An 18631-nucleotide genomic window follows, 5' to 3' on the forward strand; every position below is an offset into this window, starting at 1 on the left:
TCTAAACATTTTAAATTTTAGATGTAGGTAACTTGGACACGGGTAAAACGTTTTATTTTGATTTGAGACCAAAATAATAAATGTTAAAGGGTCAAAATTGGGGTCAAAGTTTTTAAAAATTTACCTCTGCGGTTTCTAAGAAATTACTCAGACAATTTTTCCTTTAAACATTTGAAATCTTACATAAAGTGTATTCACACGTAAGGCAAATTATGGACAGTACATAAGGCCCGAAAAAAGCTGGGTTGAACTGCTAGTATTTAATATTCGAGATATATTATCAACATGAGGGGAATTAAACTATGTAGTTTAACATTTACAAAATTAATTTTTCAAAAAAAAACAAAAAAAAAAAAACAAGGAATACACCATCCTAAAAATTATTTCCCTATTCTATAAAATTTTAAATTTTAGGCATTTTTTTCAGTAGGAAACAAACACCAAATAAAAGTATAGACTTGCTACAAGAGTGTTTCCAAAAGTAAGGCCTCCTAGTTTTTCATTTAAAAATAAATTCAATAACTATGAAGACAGGAATGATATAATTAAAACGAGCGATCTTTTGTGCTCCAGAACTTATTTTTTCTACATAGTCACCACCATTCTCAATGCACTTTTACCAGCCTCTTTTGATGCTTTGGTCGTAAAAGTTCGAAGCGTGCTTTGTCACTCATCTTTCTGTCACCATGTTGAAATCTACAAACCTATCTCCTAACTCTGCTGACATCAACTGCATCGCCGTTGAATGTTGGTTGCTTCATTTTTTTCTGCATAGAGAAATTCAATGACGCATCTCCGTTTTTGACGCACGTCTATGACATACGTTGTTTCCTTAAAGTAGCACACCGTCAGTATCTGAAACAGAGAGATGAAACTTTCAGGTCATGAGTGCATGAGTTCAGTCATAATAATAATGCAATTGGCAATCCCCTCTGAACCTATTCGGGCGGAATAAAAATAGGGGACATTATTTTTGGAATGGTCCTCGTATATAATGGCTGGTTAGCACAAAAAATTGAAAACTTTAATGTTGGAAAAGATGTAGAAAGTGTAAAGATCGATATTGAAAGTGATGTCCATGACTTAAGATGAAATCATTAATAATAAATTGGAATCAATGAAATTGGTTGAAAATCAATAAAATTCGTAATATCGGTATAAATATATTCGTATACTTGTTATGAGTATGTTCTGATTGGATTGATACATAATTCTTTGATGATTATGTAAAAAAAATCTACCACAAAATTTAGACAAGCAGCGTGCATAATTCTAAGTTAATTTTCACGTTAAAGTAGATTCGACAACTCGGCCATTGGTTAGGAAGTGTAAACTTCGATATAGCGGTTATATGAGATGGTTGAAACTTTATCCTTATTGCCTTCCATGAACATACATACATATATATTTATATTCCTGTCTGTTTGTTTGTTCACAATTTGATTAATATATACAAAACGTTTCTTAGTTCAGTATTTCATTTATTTCTATATAGTATCATTCTTGCAAAATATACAATAAAGAGATCACCTCATTTGCATATTACATTAAGAAAAGTCGATTTTACTAAATAGCGGTATCTTAGTTAATGTTTTTAGCGAGAAAATTGTTTTAAGTGTTCTATTTAAAATTGTAATTTAATAAACTTTAAGCAACAATTATACTGATAATATATTTAATTTAATTTATTTGGAATTATTATTTTCAACATAGACTTTTAAAAAACCTTTTGTTTTAGAGTTATTTGCCCCTAGAAACTGAATATGTTTAGAAAAAATACTCTCACCAAATAAAATAATTTGGTAATCTCAATAAATTTCTAGCAGGAAAAATAATTCCGTGTAGATATAAAAATGTTTGGCCTTTATTGTTTTTTTAGATATTCAAACAAAAAAAGCACCTACGAAAAAACTGAAGATTTCATTTGTCTGTTTTTAGTATTCTTTTAACTGCTATACAGAAATCGGTCAATGTTTATGATGTGACCCAGCGTTGTTTAACCCCTAAAAAATGAAATCTACTTTTTTTTTGGTTTAATACGTTTAAACAGCCTTTATAAATAATATGAAAGAAGACATTTGAAAAAAAAAATTTAAACATTTTAAAGTGGGGGATCACTTTTCCATATAAATTTAACGTAAAATGAGCACCCACTCTTTGACCACCAAGCGTTCAACGAGACATGTCTCTTTTAGCACTTTTTCCAGTTTGGCAATTGAGGAGGGGGGGTGCAAAACATGACAAATACATTTTGTATTGGAGGGGGGGAATTATATTTGAAATATAGCATAACGATAAATTTAATTAATTTTATGAGACCATTCTGTACTTTCACCTAACAATTTCATAAACAAAATAAACCTCAACATATGATAAATTCCATTCTGGGAGGATTACATTAGAAACATAAAATGACGAAAAATTTCATTTAATTGTTTTTGGAATTAATTTTTGGAGATCTTCATTTTTTTAGGGGTTAAACGACGCTGGGTCACGTCGTAAAATATTACTACAGGATCTTTGACTGCTTCGAATTTAAACTTGTAAAAATAAAAAGGCCGCCCCCCCCCACCTAAAAAAAAAAAAGCAAATTGAAAAAGCCCCGTTTATAAATGTTAGCTTTTTAGGTTCACAAAATCGTGAGTTTTCTTAGGACAGTGACCATCCCAAGTGACCTTCTTCCCTTCATTCGCGTTCAAGGTTCGAGCCTGCCTACTTGGCTAATTTTGTTTTGTTTTTTGTTTTTTTGCGATCGCACGGGCATTCGCTGCTATTTTTTTTTTTTTTAGGAGGGGGAGTTTTCTTTCCAGTGTTTAATATCCGGAGAATATTTTCTTCTCTTTGTATCCCTTCTGCCGAAATATCTGGTGGAGAGGGTATAACATACATCTTACACTTACATGTTTCTATTCGTTCTTTTATTTTTAAAATTGTTGTGGGGGGGGGTATCCACGTTTGCCAATGATGGAAATGATTAGCGTAGCAGGTGTGTTTCAAACTGAACGTCATACCCAGGCAGCGCCGGGTACCCGTACTACTAATATATATATATATATATATATATATATATATATATATATATATATATATATATATATATATATATATATATGTGTGTGTGTGTGTGTGTGTGTGTGTGTGTGTGCGTGTGTGTGTGTGTGTGTGTGTGTGTGTGTGACTATTTCAGTTAATCATATGAATTAAAATGAGATATAATTTTATGCGTAAGTTTTCAGTATTTACTTCAACAGTGCTCAATACAGAGGTAGAGTAGGTAGTAAGTTATGAGAACATATAGGGCAATTTAAGCTACACAGAATATTCCGTTTTACATTCTCGTAAGAATAGTTCAGTAGCTCCTGAAACAGTTGACCCCTCTCAATAGGACTTATTTCACCACACCAAAAATAGATATAGAAAGGGCTAACTTTGAAACATTGCTTAAAAACATCCCAACACCTAACAAGTATAGTTATATTCTTACATTAATTAAAAAAAAGAAACAGATTGCCATCCCGATTTCGAATCTCGCAAGATTCAGTCACTCTGATGACTCGTAGACGACGAAACATGTGTCAGTGGATAGTTATATTTTAAAAATAATATATATGCCGCTCCCCATGTGGGGGTACCAAATTGGTTAAAGGGAAAATTATTCCCAACTCGCATTTAGGTAAAAATGCACATTCGTAAATAATTGAATTCATTCAAGACGTATTGCAAAAACAAAAACAAATAACGCACACACACACACACACACACACACACACACACACACACATATATATATATATATATATGTGTGTGTGTGTGTATTGGGATGATTAATTGGAATCGGGGATCAGTAGAATTGGAACTTTTTGGGGCATCGGTATCAGATTTGAAAAAAAAATGGTGCCTACTTTGCAATACCAAAATTGATTCCTTCATTTATTGTTTTTATTCTCTTCCACTGTTGGTAGTTATAATAAACGGATAAAAATTTATTGATTTTAAACTACCAGTAAAACTAAAATCTATAGATCATACCCCAAGTGTGTTTCTACGTTTGAGAAAATATCAGCAAATTTAACAAGAGCTTTATGGTAATCGGGGAAAATAACAATTTTATATTTAAATATTTAGAGATTTATAAAAAATTTGAACGGAAATTCGTAATTGTATCGGAATCAGGAATTTAGCACGGAATCAGTAATATTGGAATGGTCTCATCAATAAGAGACATAAACAGAAAAAAAAACTTCCAAACTCTTAGAAACAACTAAGAAATAAAATGATGTTTTAGGGTTAAATCTGGAATATTTTTTGAATATACAGTAAAGATCGTTGCAGCGAGAAATCAATGACAAGAGGCGGTTGCGATAACACAAATACATTAGCAAGATTATTGGAAGAAGTAAAGATTACTGGAATTCTGGAAAGATTTGTTGTCTCCTATACCCCAGGGACCACCATCGATTGTTGCCAGTGAGTAATCTCTGATTATAGCCTATGTGAAAATTCCTAGTGAGTACAAATAATAATAATAATAATAATAATAATAATAATAATAATAAATATTTGTGCAAATTTGTTTGAACCACCTCCTTTATGTTCTTATATATAATTATATATATATATATATATATATATATATATATATATATATATATATATATATATATATATATATAACTACTTCATTTACTCACATAAAATTAATATACGAAAGTATAAATTTATGCGTAAACTTTAAGTATTTACTTCAAAAGTGCTCAGTACGTAGGTAGAGCTAATTAGTTAGTTATAACATATATATGGCGATTAAGCTACACTGAATATTCCGCGTGTCATCCACTCTAGGACTCTTCAGGCTTATGCGCCTAAGCCTGAAGAGTCCTAGAGTGGATGAAACGCGGAATATTCAGTGTAGCTTAATCGCTATATATATTTTATAGCTAACTAACTATATATATATGTATATAAGTACATAAAAGATGTGGTTCATATATATATATATATATATATATATATATACACACACACACACACACATATATATATATGTTCTTAATGGTTAAGAAGTGTTTTATGTTCTTACACACACACATATATATATATATATCTTATATATATGTTCTTATATATATGTTTATATATATATATATGTTTATATATATATATATGTTTATATATATATATGTTTATATATATATATATATATATATATATATATATATATATATATATATATATATATCAGTTTGCTCTAGTTTTCCCTTCCGGTCGTTGTCTTCATTTCGGTTTTTACACGAAACCCAGCGCATGTCGCCATCTTGCTTATCTGTTATAAAATTACGACTCTTTAGTTTTCTTTGAAGCTTAATAAAACGGAACAAATCGTTTAGGTGTAAAAGCTGCAACGGGAACACCTGGTGTCGACTCGTCAGGATAAGAATGGGTGAAGCAAAGTTGGAAGGGGAGAGGGAAGCAGGAAAGGAGCGAAAGAAAGGGAATTAGAAGAAGAAAATGGAGAGGAAAATGGGAAGAGGAAAGGAAAGGGATAAAGGGGAGGATAGAATAAGAGCAGGCGAGGAGATGAAGATATAAATGCAGAAGGTAAAGAAGAAGAAAGCAAAGAAGAAGAAAGCAAAGAAGAAGAAGAAGAAGAAGAAGAAGAAGAAGAAGAAGAAGAACCAGGGGTGAAAAGATGACGGCGAAGAAGAATAGCAAAAACAGCAACAAGAAGAACAAGAAACAGAAGAAGAAAAAAAGCGACGAAGAAGAAGAAGAAGAGGAAGAAGAAGAAGAAGAAGAAGAAATTGTGGACAAAATAAAAATAAAATTATTGACAAAATGAGAAAAAAGAGAAGATAATGACTGTAAAAAAACAAAAAACATCAACAGAAATTAAAGGAAAAACAAAACTAAATAAATAAAAAAATTAATAAAAACACACACAAAAGCAAGATTCGTATGAGATGTAAAGTGATTTGCTAACGGACACGCAGGTTCGGGGAAGTGAGGAAGGTCGATGTATTTTATTTGAAGGGGGGGGGGATGGCTATTAGATTGGCGAATTAAGTCTGAAGTGGAGAATAGTTTCTTATCTTTTGCGATATGTACAAACTTTTATAAGTTTTGTAAAGCACTTGTTTCGAGATAGTTAATGGCTTGGCGCTCGCAACCTCTTAATATCCTCGTGCATTGCAACACAGCTTTCATTTTGTTTGGATTGCTTGACAATGAGGCAAGAAATACTTTCGGTTTTGATGACGGAACTTGCATTATAACACGCCCTTACACACGCACACACGTATGTATACACGAAGACACGCATATACACTAACATACGCAGCACCATACAAATGATATAGATTGTTTTTTTTTTCGCATACCAATGGATAGAAATAGCTCATTCGAACTATACCCATGCGTGTTAACACTTAAACACCTGAAAAAGTTAGCTGAAGCGTGGTTAAATAATAAACCGTTAACTATTCTGTACTTTTAAAAATTGATTATTAACTTTGCTGCACTTTCATCTAACAGTTTTTATAGTTTATTTTTTCACCTCTTTGGAGGTTTGGCCCTCGGGCCAAGATCAAAGTGTAGTATCTGTTCCGGCAGATACTGCACTTAAGATAATTTGTACCAGTCAATGGATGGGAAACCCTCTATACTGGGACAATTATCATTTTTGGTAACCAGAGTGACCCCTTTTAGGGGAGCTGGTTTTTACCTCACATTAAAAACGGCCTTGTGCCTAATTTGCTCAGTGGGGGAGCAAATAAATACCATCTGTTCCGGCAGATACTGCAAGCAAAGACCATATGTGGGGGCAACTCCACATATAAGACCTTGGTCAATGTAGGGGCAACCCTTCATACCAATTGTCACTATCCAGCTCCCCTACTCCCCGGGTAGTTGGTCCCCATTTCCCCTTCACTCCTCACTTTAAAAATCGGCCTTGTGCCTAATTTGCTCAGTGGGGGAGCAAATAAATACCATCTGTTCCGGCAGATGCTGCACTTAAGATAATTTGTACCAGTCAATGGAGGGGAGGCCCTCTATACTGGGACAATTATTATTTTTGGTAACCAGAGTGCCCCCTTTTTGCCTACTTTTAGGGGAGCTGGTTTTTACCTCACATTAAAAACGGCCTTGTGCCTAATTTGCTCAGTGGGGGAGCAAATAAATACCATCTGTTCCGGTAGATACTGCAAGCAAAGACCATATGTGGGGGAAACCCCACATATAAGACCTTGGTCAATGTAGGGGCAACCCTTCATACCAATTGTCACTATCCAGCTCCCCTACTCCCCGGGTAGTTGGTCCCCATTACCCCTTCACTCCTCACATTAAAAATCGGCCTTGTGCCTAATTTGCTCGGTGGCGGAGCAAATAAATACACTGTGCTGTCCAAGCTTACGACTATAAATACGCCCTCATATCTGAAAAAAAGAAGCTTTTTTTATTAAAGCCGGACGTATCTCATTTGCATAAGAGGTAACAAGAAATCTCGTTATTTTATGAGACCCCTAGTATATAATTAGACATGTCAACCATTGTTCTTTTTTTTATCTGAGAACGGACCCTACGTACTGCACAAAATCAGAGGTTTGTGGCAATTTTAACCATTATTATTTGCTGGCAAGTTGCAACCATGCATTTCATTACATTACTTAAGCAACATCTCTACTTCATGCAGGTTCTAATACAAGCAATCACAAATGAAACAAAGAAACAACATGGAAAAGGTAATGTAAGCAAATATAATTTATTTCTCGAAAATCCGGCAGAGTTTATTTTTTATAGCGCGTCCATAAAAATGTGTACATAGTTAAAAAAACAAAAAATGCGTATAAAAGTCTGAAAAAGAATATGTACGCTTGTGCGTGGATGGAAGTAGAGGGAGTGTCTTACATATCGTGAAAAGCGTGAACCTGTGCCTGCAAGGCAGAAATAAAAGGTGAAAAGAATTTTCTTGTGTGTACCTTTTATATCCATCGATTATAGCGGCCTCAACCATAGGATAAGATGAGATAATTGGGCCTGAAACGCCTACTATCTATGTATGTGTAGGGGTATGGAAAAGGATATATAATACTTTACAACCAAATGCCGATATACAGTGAAGCTCATACGGAGAAATTACACTGTCCACAAAAATAATAGCTTGAATTGCGAAACACTGTTAACATGTAGATTTTTTTTTTATCTTATAATCTTATGTAATGTGAAAGCAAGAATACAAAGATTTATCTTTTTCTTAAAATTGTGTTTTAATATATTTATTATTAGCTGTTTGTGTGCAATACAACGGGAACCGGAAAAAAAAACTAAACAAAAAATGAACCATTCACGATAGGTATGATGTTTTGACTTAGGAGGGTTGTTGAATAGATATCTACTTTTCTGGATATGATGACAATGGTTATTGTATTTTGGTTTTAAAGGCAAAACCTCATCTCTAAAATTTAAATCAATTTTATTAATGCAGTTTTATAAATAAACAAAGATGATCCGGAAACAGTTTTGACAACAGAGATATAAAAACATATCTTGAATCAGAAGGCATACATGCATTATACAAGTGAGATTAGGTCTAAATCATTTACCTTGCCACTCGCCCAAATCAAGGTTGATATTTGTTCGGCCTCTTGATTCCTTGAGGAACACAGGGCTGCAATGACGTCCCTCCAACGGACCCGGTTTTGGCTGGTCCTCTTCAGTTAGGCCCATGTCATTCCGGCAGCCTTGGTCTTAGTCCCAATGCTTCTTTTCCATGTCTACCTCGGACGACCAATTTTACGCTTGCCTTGCGGGTTCCATTCAAGGACCTGCCTGGTGAGGTTGGATGCAGGCTTCCACAAGGTGTTGCCAATCCAGTTCCATTTTCGTTTTTGATACCTATTTCCATTGAGGTTTGGTTGGTTTTGTACCACAGTTGTTCATTGGAGATAGTCTCTGGTCATCTGATATTTAGGATATTTCTGAGACGTCAGTTGGTGAATGTCTGGAGTTTTGGGGTGTTGGTCTTGGCCACTCTCCTGTTTCTGAGCCATAGAATAGATCCGACTTCACATTGGTGTTGAACGAAAAGTTCATATTAGTAAAGATCAATCTGATCCACTAACTGCAAGTTATACATACGACAGTTCTTAATCCGTTCTTTCCATTTCTGCTGGGCAATAATAAAATCTATTTGGTTTCAACTTCACCATCCTTCTGGAGAAGTTCATGCTACAAGACTAGAACATTAACTTTGTTCATGATGTATAAGTTGTTTATTCCGTAGAACTTGAATTGTTTATCACTACTCTCACGTTGCTGATAGCAATGTAAAATTTACAGCAGTTGCAAGCCAGAATAAATGTGCATTGAATCCTAGTTCAGCATTAATATTCACCAGTCGATGCAGAGTCTTAACAACAAATTGATTGGTTTCATCTTACAGCTGTTCATAAAACAAATCGATTTTAACATCACTGTAACTGGTGTCAGGAGCACAGATCTGCAAGTGTGCCACTAACAATTTTCAACGTGACGTTTATTATTCTTACTAAGACAATTTTGTAGTCAATATAAGTTCAAGTGAAGAAATGAATTGCATGATTAGCTTTGTATTTTATATATTGCTCTTCAGATTTTAAACTCAGTTTATTTTGCAAAGTAAATAAGTTAATTCCTATTTTAGTCATGGAAATTACTTAGAGTCAAAATTTTTCGGTATTACTCCTAAAATCTAACTTTATTTTAACCATTTTTGTATATTACAATAGAAAATGCGAACATGAAAAGTTATATGGTTAAGCTTAAACATGGAAAAGTAAAGGACTAGTTGTTAAAACTGGAAAAAAAGAACAAGATATTCTAGTAAAAAATGTAATAAATTTATAACTTAAAATATTGCAGCATTAAGAATTGATTATATAATTTCATGAATTGAATTTCTTTAAAAGAATTCTTAATGCTGCAATATTTTAAGTTAAAAATTGGTTATATTTTTATGAGAATATCTTGTCCTTTTCTTTCCCAATTTTAACAACTAGTTCTTTCTTTTCCATGTTTAAGCGTAACCATATTACTTTTCATGCTCGCATTTTTCTATTGTAATCCATGATTTGTCCAGGCTTCCAATAAATGCATTTGTTCTTTGTTTAATTTCAGTCTTATTTTCTTGCCCCCATAAATATAACATACACATATGTAATAACAATGTATGGCACTCATCTGCTTTCAATGAAATCACCTAATTATCTCCATTTCATTCTTTCATTCGCTCTGTTTCAATTGTTACGTCTCTTTTCGCGAGAGCGGTGAATTGATAGCAACAGTAGTCCCTGAAGCGACGTGGTTGCTATGGAAACCAGTCATAAAAACGTCGCTTACCTCCTTACTTTTTTTTACGATTTTGAACACTAGTAAATTCATCATCAATTTTGTTTTACTGAACGAAAATTGAAAATTGTTTTCCACAATATAGCTGAGAAATGGATCTATAAACTGTAATAATTGTTTGAAATTTGGTCGAAAAATGAGTGAGCGCTGAAGCTTTAAAGCAGTTCTAAATGACTAAAACTAACACTTAACCATGTATTCAAATACGGTAGTATTTGAATGACAAACTAAAAAAGGGGTAACCGTTTTTTTTTTATAAATGAAAGAGTTTTCTGGCGCTTTAATACAATGTCCATACAAGTAGTTGCAACTAACACAAAGAGACAACGCAGAAACGATAATGTACGTAAACACATTTATTTCTCGCAAACTCGACAGGGTTCGCTTTGCGATTGCGTTCATAAAATCTGTACATAGTTTACAATGCGTGCAATAAAGTCTGAAAAAGTATGTATATAGTTGTACGTATGTGGAAGTTGAGAGAAATGCTTTACATACCGTGAAAAGCGTCCATGAGGCAAAATAAGAAAAGGGTTAAGCATTTCCTTGTGAGTATCTTTTTATATAAATCGATTACATTTCTTTCTGCCATCAACAAAAGGGAGATAACTGGTCCGAAAAGCCTGCTGGTGAATCCATATGTGGTATAGAAAAGGATATCACACCCAAGTGTCGATATGCAGTGAAACTCATACAGATCGATAACACTCTCCACAACAATAATAGCATGAATTAGGAAAGACTATTAACATGTAGACTTTTTTTATTTTATAATCTTGTGTAATGTGTAAACAAGAATACAAAGATTTTAAAACTTATTTTCTAATATATTTGTTACAAGCAGTTGATGCCGGCTTTTCTCGGGCCCTACGTACTATTCATAACTTTATATGCATATGTATGTATATATATTAAAAAGTTTGACTCATGTCCAGGTAATCTACATCTAAATTTCAAATATTTAGACCCAAAATTGGTAGAGGAGTTTGGTAGAGTCTGCAAAGGTCAACTCTGTAAACTTTGACTTCTTGCCAGCCAAATTTCCGCCCCAAAACTGATTTAAAAAACTTGCTACATGTCTGAATACCCTTTATGTAAAATTTCAAATGTTTAGACCCCAAATTGGCTGAATAGTTTATTAGTGACCGCAAAGGTAAAATCTTTTTAACTTTAACCCCTTGGCAGACAAACTTTCGGCCAAAAACTGACTAAAAAGCTTGCCCTATATCTGAATACACTTTATGTTAAATTTTAACTGTTTAGACCAAAAATTGGCTGAGTAATTTGGTAGAGACCGCAGGGGTAAATTTTTTTTAACTTTGATCCCAATTGTAACCCCTTAACATTTACTGTTTTGGGTTCAAATCAAATTAAAAAGTTAGATCCATGTTCAAGTAACCTACATCTAAAATGTCAAGTGTTTAGACCCAAAATTGGCGGATGAGTTTGGTAGAGTTTTCAAAGGTCAAATCGTTGAACTATAGCCCCTTGGCAGCCAAATTTCTGACCGAAATACGATTTAAAAGATTTTCCCAAATCTCAATACCCGTTATGTCAAATCTCGAGTATTTAGACTAAAAATTGACAGAGTAGTTTGGTAGGGAAATATACACACACAGACAATTTCACTTTTATAGATATATAGATAAATGGTGTGCAATACAACAAGAACTGAAAAATGTAAACGAAATAATGAATCGTGTATGATAACTATTATCTTTGTACTTTAAAAATGCTAGAAATATAATACTAGAAAGTGTGTATAAACTTTTATAATCATTTAAATAGTCTACACAAATTAATTTATGTTTCTATGTTCAAGTGTACATCTACATAAAGTTAAGGTCCGAATTATGAAACAAAGGCGGATTTAGGATCTTTATCGTCACACAGGACCCATGTTCCATGGTTGAGGAATAACATATTTCCGCACTCATTATTAGCTGTTAAATCCTAGAATAATTATAAAAATCATGATCGTAAAAGCAGTCTAATTGATAACTACAACAAACTCGTTCCCGAAATATTGGAAAATTTGAAAATGTTAAATCAAATATTTAATAAATTACTGATTTGTTTTATCTAAAACTTGTGCAATATAGTTATACCACTACCATTATCATAATCATCACGGTTTTTGATAACTACTGGAAAAGGAACCCCTTCCTCGTTTCCTTCCACCTAATTAGTGTTTGTCATTCAGGGCTTGAGTGCTAAGCACTGCCGGTTATCAACTCTGTTTGCTTATAGTTTGGTATGTCGTGGGTAGTTTGCTGCAGGGAGCTTTCACCGTCCTTCCACATTTGTTTTTACATAGGAGTCACCACTTATCAAGGCCCGGTGGCCACTCGAGGATAAGGATTAATGAATGCACGGTAGTCAATGGAACAATATCATAGTAATCGTTAGTAGTGTAAATTTGGTAATGCAGTATCTCTTGGCACCAAATTGCCAAATGGTCACCCATCTAGTAATGACCAGGCTCGACATCGCTTAACTTGGGTGATCTAACGGGAACTAGTGTCTCAATATGATTATAGCTTTGTGCGGATAATAACAAATTTGCATAAAATGTTATCTATATTCTTTAGTGGGGAGTGTAATATTATAGTTAAGTAGCTGACTATAGTCGAGAGCGATCCGAAGGCTCCTTTATCATTATCTACTACACCGTAGAGAGGGCGCCACTGCATACCCTGGATTCTTCCATTTGTCTTGATCCTTTCCTTATAAGGCTGAGCGTTTATTAAGGAGGTATCAAATACCATTTTAAAAAAATCTTTGATACGACTCAACCAAAAATTGAGCCCCGGTCACCTAACCCATTAATGAACACTCTTGTTATTATGCGAAATTAAAAAAATTCTTATATTTGTTTTTTTTGGTTTATTTGTAACACGGTTACGTATGAACTACTCGACCTATTTTCGTATAATTTGGTAAGAAATTGTCACTTTGGTCATAGAAGAAGAGCCTATTACATTTTGATGTGTATTTGTGTCAAACCTTCTATGATGTTGCTCATAATTTATTTAAAACAGACCTAGAGTAGCCTTAGCTCTGTGGATGGACAGACGGTTAGGCGAAGGGACATTTAGAAAAGTATGATACGATGTCATTTTATACATAATTGGTGACGTCAGCGTTTTGGTGTTCTTTGTAGTAAAATGAAGCACTTTCCGGTGATTCGTAATTGGGAATAAGAAAAGACAAGTGCCAGCTGTGTGTGATTCATTTCATTGTTACTGTTACAAGAGGCGACGGGATGGACATAGAGAGAGAGAGAGAGAGAGAGAGAGAGAGAGAGAGAGAGAGAGAGAGAGAGAGAGAGAGGTGGGATAGCGATAGGATATTGAAAATAGGGGTATAGTAAAGAGAGACGGGAGCCAAAAAAAAATCGAAACGACTGCAACGAAGACATACCTCCCAAGGGCAGACAAGAAGCAAATAAATAAATAAAGCGATGGTGAGGGAAATGGCGAGTCAATCTGGTGCATAGTTTGTTATCCAAGTTATTATCGCTTTGACCCGGTTGTATGTGTGTGTTAGAGAGATAGATAAAGAGAGAGAGAGAGAGAGAGAAAGGAAGAGAGTGAATGAGAAAAAGTGTGTGAGAGCGGGTGTATGTGCGTGTGTGTAAAAGGGAGTGCATGCAAAAAGGGTGTATGTGTTTGTGAGAGAGAAGTGCGTGTGTGTAAGAAAAGGTGCCTGTAAAAAAGAATGTGATTGTTTTTCTGTGAGAATGTTTGAGAGAGTGCATCAGTAAGAGACAGTATATGTGTGAGAGAGAGTGCGTGTTTAAGAGAGAGAGAGCGCATGTTTGCGAAAAAGTGTCTGTGTGGGAGTGTGTGTGAGAGAGTGTGTGAGATAAATAGTGTGTGTAAGAGGGAGAGATTCTGTGTCAGAGAAAGTGTGTGAGAAAGTGTCTGTGTAAGTGAGAGAAAGAGAGAGAGAGAGAGAGAAAGAAAAGGGAGTGTGTGTATGTGTGTGCATATGTGCGTATGACTGCGTAATGCTCAACGTGTTCGCGCATGCACGCGATCATGTGAGTGCGATTGGGCAGAACGCACCAAGTGCCGTTGGGTATTCACCCCTCCCCCCCAAAAAAACACTCGCGAATCTATATGAACCAGTGATTCTCAGCTCGCTTAACGACGCCCTGAACATCCAACATGAACAAGAAGGTGAACCGATATTCGAAAGATACGTCCATACAATATGCGCGTTTAGCAATGTATATTCTATTTCAAACTTTAGTGTAACAGACCGACCAATGGATATACCCTCTTATTAGGCTATAATAATAATAAACAATAAAAAAGGCTAAATTATAATCAAAATATAATAGCTCTTATTATTATTTTTAATATAAAATGAAGTGGAATTTTCCCACTTTGCCGTTTACTGGAATAACTTGTAGTGTCAGAATATATCTGGTTATGACGGCTTTTCTCCAATATCCTTATAGGCGTCTGTGACATATTTCCGTTGTATGGACGCCCGACGCAAACGCAAACCTCATGATATCATTATGACATCTTTAGACAGAACAGATACTACATTTGGCTCATAACCAGAAGACCAAGAAGTTTTAAGTACGGCTCAAAATGGCTCAAAACGACATCATTTTATTTATTTATTTATTTATTTATTTTTACATTGCGTCTTCGGTGATCGGGAGATCCTATTTATTAAAAAGGAGGATAGAAGGTGACAACATATTACGACATATACATGTACTAATTTATCACCTTCTATCGTCATTTTTAATAAATAGGATCACCTTATCGAATAATTTATAATCTGGAAATCGTGACACACGTACCTACGTACGTACGTTAACGGTACTGCGGTATTCAATATAGGGTGGAACGATAAAATTGTCGCCCTAGAAAAGACATGATTCCATTTCCGTTTGATTAAAACCGGGTTTTTTTTGTAGGCTATCTACTAATTGACCAGTTGTGTACAAATCCCAAGAGCACTCGGAGCCTTCTATCATGCGTGTAAGTGAACCAATGTTCAACGAGCGAGATCAGAGATGCATAGCTGTACAACTCATGCTCTCTGCCGATCTAAATTATGACAACAGGACCATTGCCACCCGTAAAATGCATCGCTGGATCGCCACGAATAACAACTACGTGCCAAGAGTGATGAAAACAAAATTTCTGGCCAGGGTTACGGTCTTTGGTGTGGTTTCAAGTGAGGGCCACATAATGCCGCCTCACATCTTCGAAGTCGGCTTGAAAGTCAAGACCAAAGTATACCTGTATATGCTGAAGAGCGTGATGATCCCTGGTTCAATCAAGTGGCCGCTTGCAGACTCTGGGCTGGCAGCAGGACTCTGTACCGTCCCACAAGTCAAAAGACACCCAGGTTTTGCTTCAGAAGGTGTGTGCTATGACTTTGTACCTTTCTCTCACTACCCCTCTCCTCCTCCAACCTGAACCCGGTTGAATACTTTGTTTGGTGATATGTTGAGAACATCACCAACGTGACCTCCCACAACACCAAAGCAAGCCTGATTGCCGCCATTCACCGAATATTCGCCGAGCTCCCGCTGGCGTTTCTGGACAAGGCATGCTCTCAGTTCCGAACTCGCATCGAGTCGGCGATTGAGGCTGAAGGCGGCTACAATGAATAGATGTCAGCTCTACTACATAATCAAGTTACCTGAATTGTATTTTTTTTAAATTAAAGTTTAAAAATAAATTTGTAGTGTTGTTTTCGTTAGGACGAAAAATGTATCGTTCCACCCTGTAAACAGATACTTGCATAAACAATTCGAATGACCTACCAATGTCTAGCATTTAAAAAATTATGTTCATTGCACTTTTGGGCTTCCATATATGGAAAAAAATAATGAACGGGTGTTTGTCTATGTTTATCTAAACTCTCTGAGATTATTTATTATCGGTGTTTATTTTAAACTTATGCGATTTAGACACAATGTAATATTGTTGCTAATTCATAGAATGTGTTAAAATAAAGACACTTCGAAGTGGATTTCTTACATAGGCATTACTTGATAATAACCTCGTTTTCTTATTTATCAAGTATAATGTAATATGAAACCATTGATAAGTCGCTAAAAGTATTAATACGAATTATATTTTATGCTACACATAAGAACAAAACCAACACTGAATTCATCCGATATTCTCACTACTTTAAAAATATAAGTATAAAATTCGATCGATATACGATATAAACTGTTTACTTCGAGTGAAGTTAAAGAAAATAATGCTCATGTGAGATACATATGCACATGAATCGCCATAATGATTCTCTACAGCCACCTACCTAAAAATACTGCTGTGAAACCTGGCATAGTTATATGGAATAAGTCAGAGAGAGTGGCAACCTTGGTTGAAGTGAGTGTCCCTAATGATGAAGGTCTGAATTGAGCTGAAAGAGAGAAACATACCAAATATCAAGGTCTCATGTATGATATGAAAAGAAACTGGAATCTTAAGGAGATATCAATCATACCAGTTATTATAGATGCCACAGGGCTTATGAAGAAGAACCTGAAGTTCTTCCTAACTAATATTCCTGGTGGACCAAGTGCAAGAGAAATTCAGACAGTTGCACTTAATGAAACAGCGAGGATACTAAAAAGAGCACTCGGTTAGTTTCACTAAAAAGCAGGGCAATGTTGGCAGCTGGCTTGGCTACCCCTCACCCAGCATTACAATCTACAAAGAAACAAAATGAAAAAAAAATATATATTATTTTTTCACTATCAAGATTTGCTGTTAACTATGTAGCCCAGTCGTTAAAAATTTATCAAATGGTTGGAAGTCACTTCTTTAATATATAATTAGGAGATAAACCGATAAAAGTGGTGCTAAATATGAGTTTTAATTTCGTTACATAGTTTTTTCTTCGACTAATGAATGTTTATCGCTTTGAATGTTGCTCGCTTTATTTCTAAACGAATCAAGTAACTTTCCATGACGCAGAAAATGTGGTTTTTTTTTAGTATTTTAGTCGCATTATTATATTAAGTATCGACATATTTCATGTGTGCATTTAATTTACGCACTAACATATTTATATTATTAACACTATTGAAACATTTGATTCCGTTTTTTTTTTAGTCTCTTTGATCTTCACCTTGTAGTCTGATGTGACGGCAAAATCTGCAATGTGGTAGTTTCTTCCATTCTCGTTGATTATTATGGTGCTCAGCATCCTTGTTTAGATGAGTTTGTCAATTTATTATTATTATTATTATTATTATTATTATTACTATTATTATTATTATCGCTGTTGTTATTTATTTTGTTATTGTTTTTTGTTATTGTTTTTTTTTGTCATTGTTTTTGCTATTGTCGTTAAATTTGTAACTTTTTTTTTTACTTTTCTCTCTTTACTACTGTCATTTAATATTTTATTATTATGAAATTGGTTTCCAAATTCGCGCAACAACTTTAAGACAGTTTTAAGTAAATTTAATTGATGATTAATCACTGGAAATTTTTTATTGATAAGATTTAAAGGTTTCTAACCTGGCTCAGTTTTGAAAATTTTTTACTATTCATTATTAGTTTTGTTATATTGTTGCTCATATCTAATGGGTATATCCACTGAATTTGAGATCTGCCTTATAGACGTTGCTTCAGTTCTTAAATAGATTTGCGTTTCTAGAGTTATGACTAAACCTACATTCAATTAACACTATGAATACATTTTACAACTGATTAGTGGTTAGGCTATCGATCCACGTACATTGGGTAGAGCATTATCTTTTAACACATCTCATCTATAATTTATCAAAGTTAAAAGTGATATCTAAAAATTTACCTTTTCGTATTTGCTCATTCTTCGAATCTTCAATGTAATTTTTCATTTCCAAATAATGGGAAATTAGTTCATTGAAAAGCAGGTAGATCAAAATATTTTAACCAATAGAACGAAATATTTTGGCGCAGCTTTAATGATATATTTTTACTAACATATTCGCACGACTATCTACTATTCTATAAAATAATTTTATTTTTCTTTTGATTTTTTTTTTAATTTCATAATTACTCCCAAAATGTTCATATATATAATTCTTTCGACGTTTTCACCCTTAAACTTGAGGTCTACCTTCGACGGTTCCGGAGGCTTCACCCCAAGCAATGTTTTCGGTTCGAGTAATATCTCCATGGAACCAGCTACCCGATGAGGTCGTAAACCATCCCACATCAGAGGGCTTCAAGGTGGCCTTGGACAGACGCTGGCCGGAACTCCGCGG

This window comes from Euprymna scolopes, chromosome 22 (assembly GCF_053919585.1).
Source record: "Euprymna scolopes isolate OS-2025 chromosome 22, ASM5391958v1, whole genome shotgun sequence".
NCBI classification, from domain to species: Eukaryota; Metazoa; Mollusca; class Cephalopoda; order Sepiida; family Sepiolidae; genus Euprymna; species Euprymna scolopes.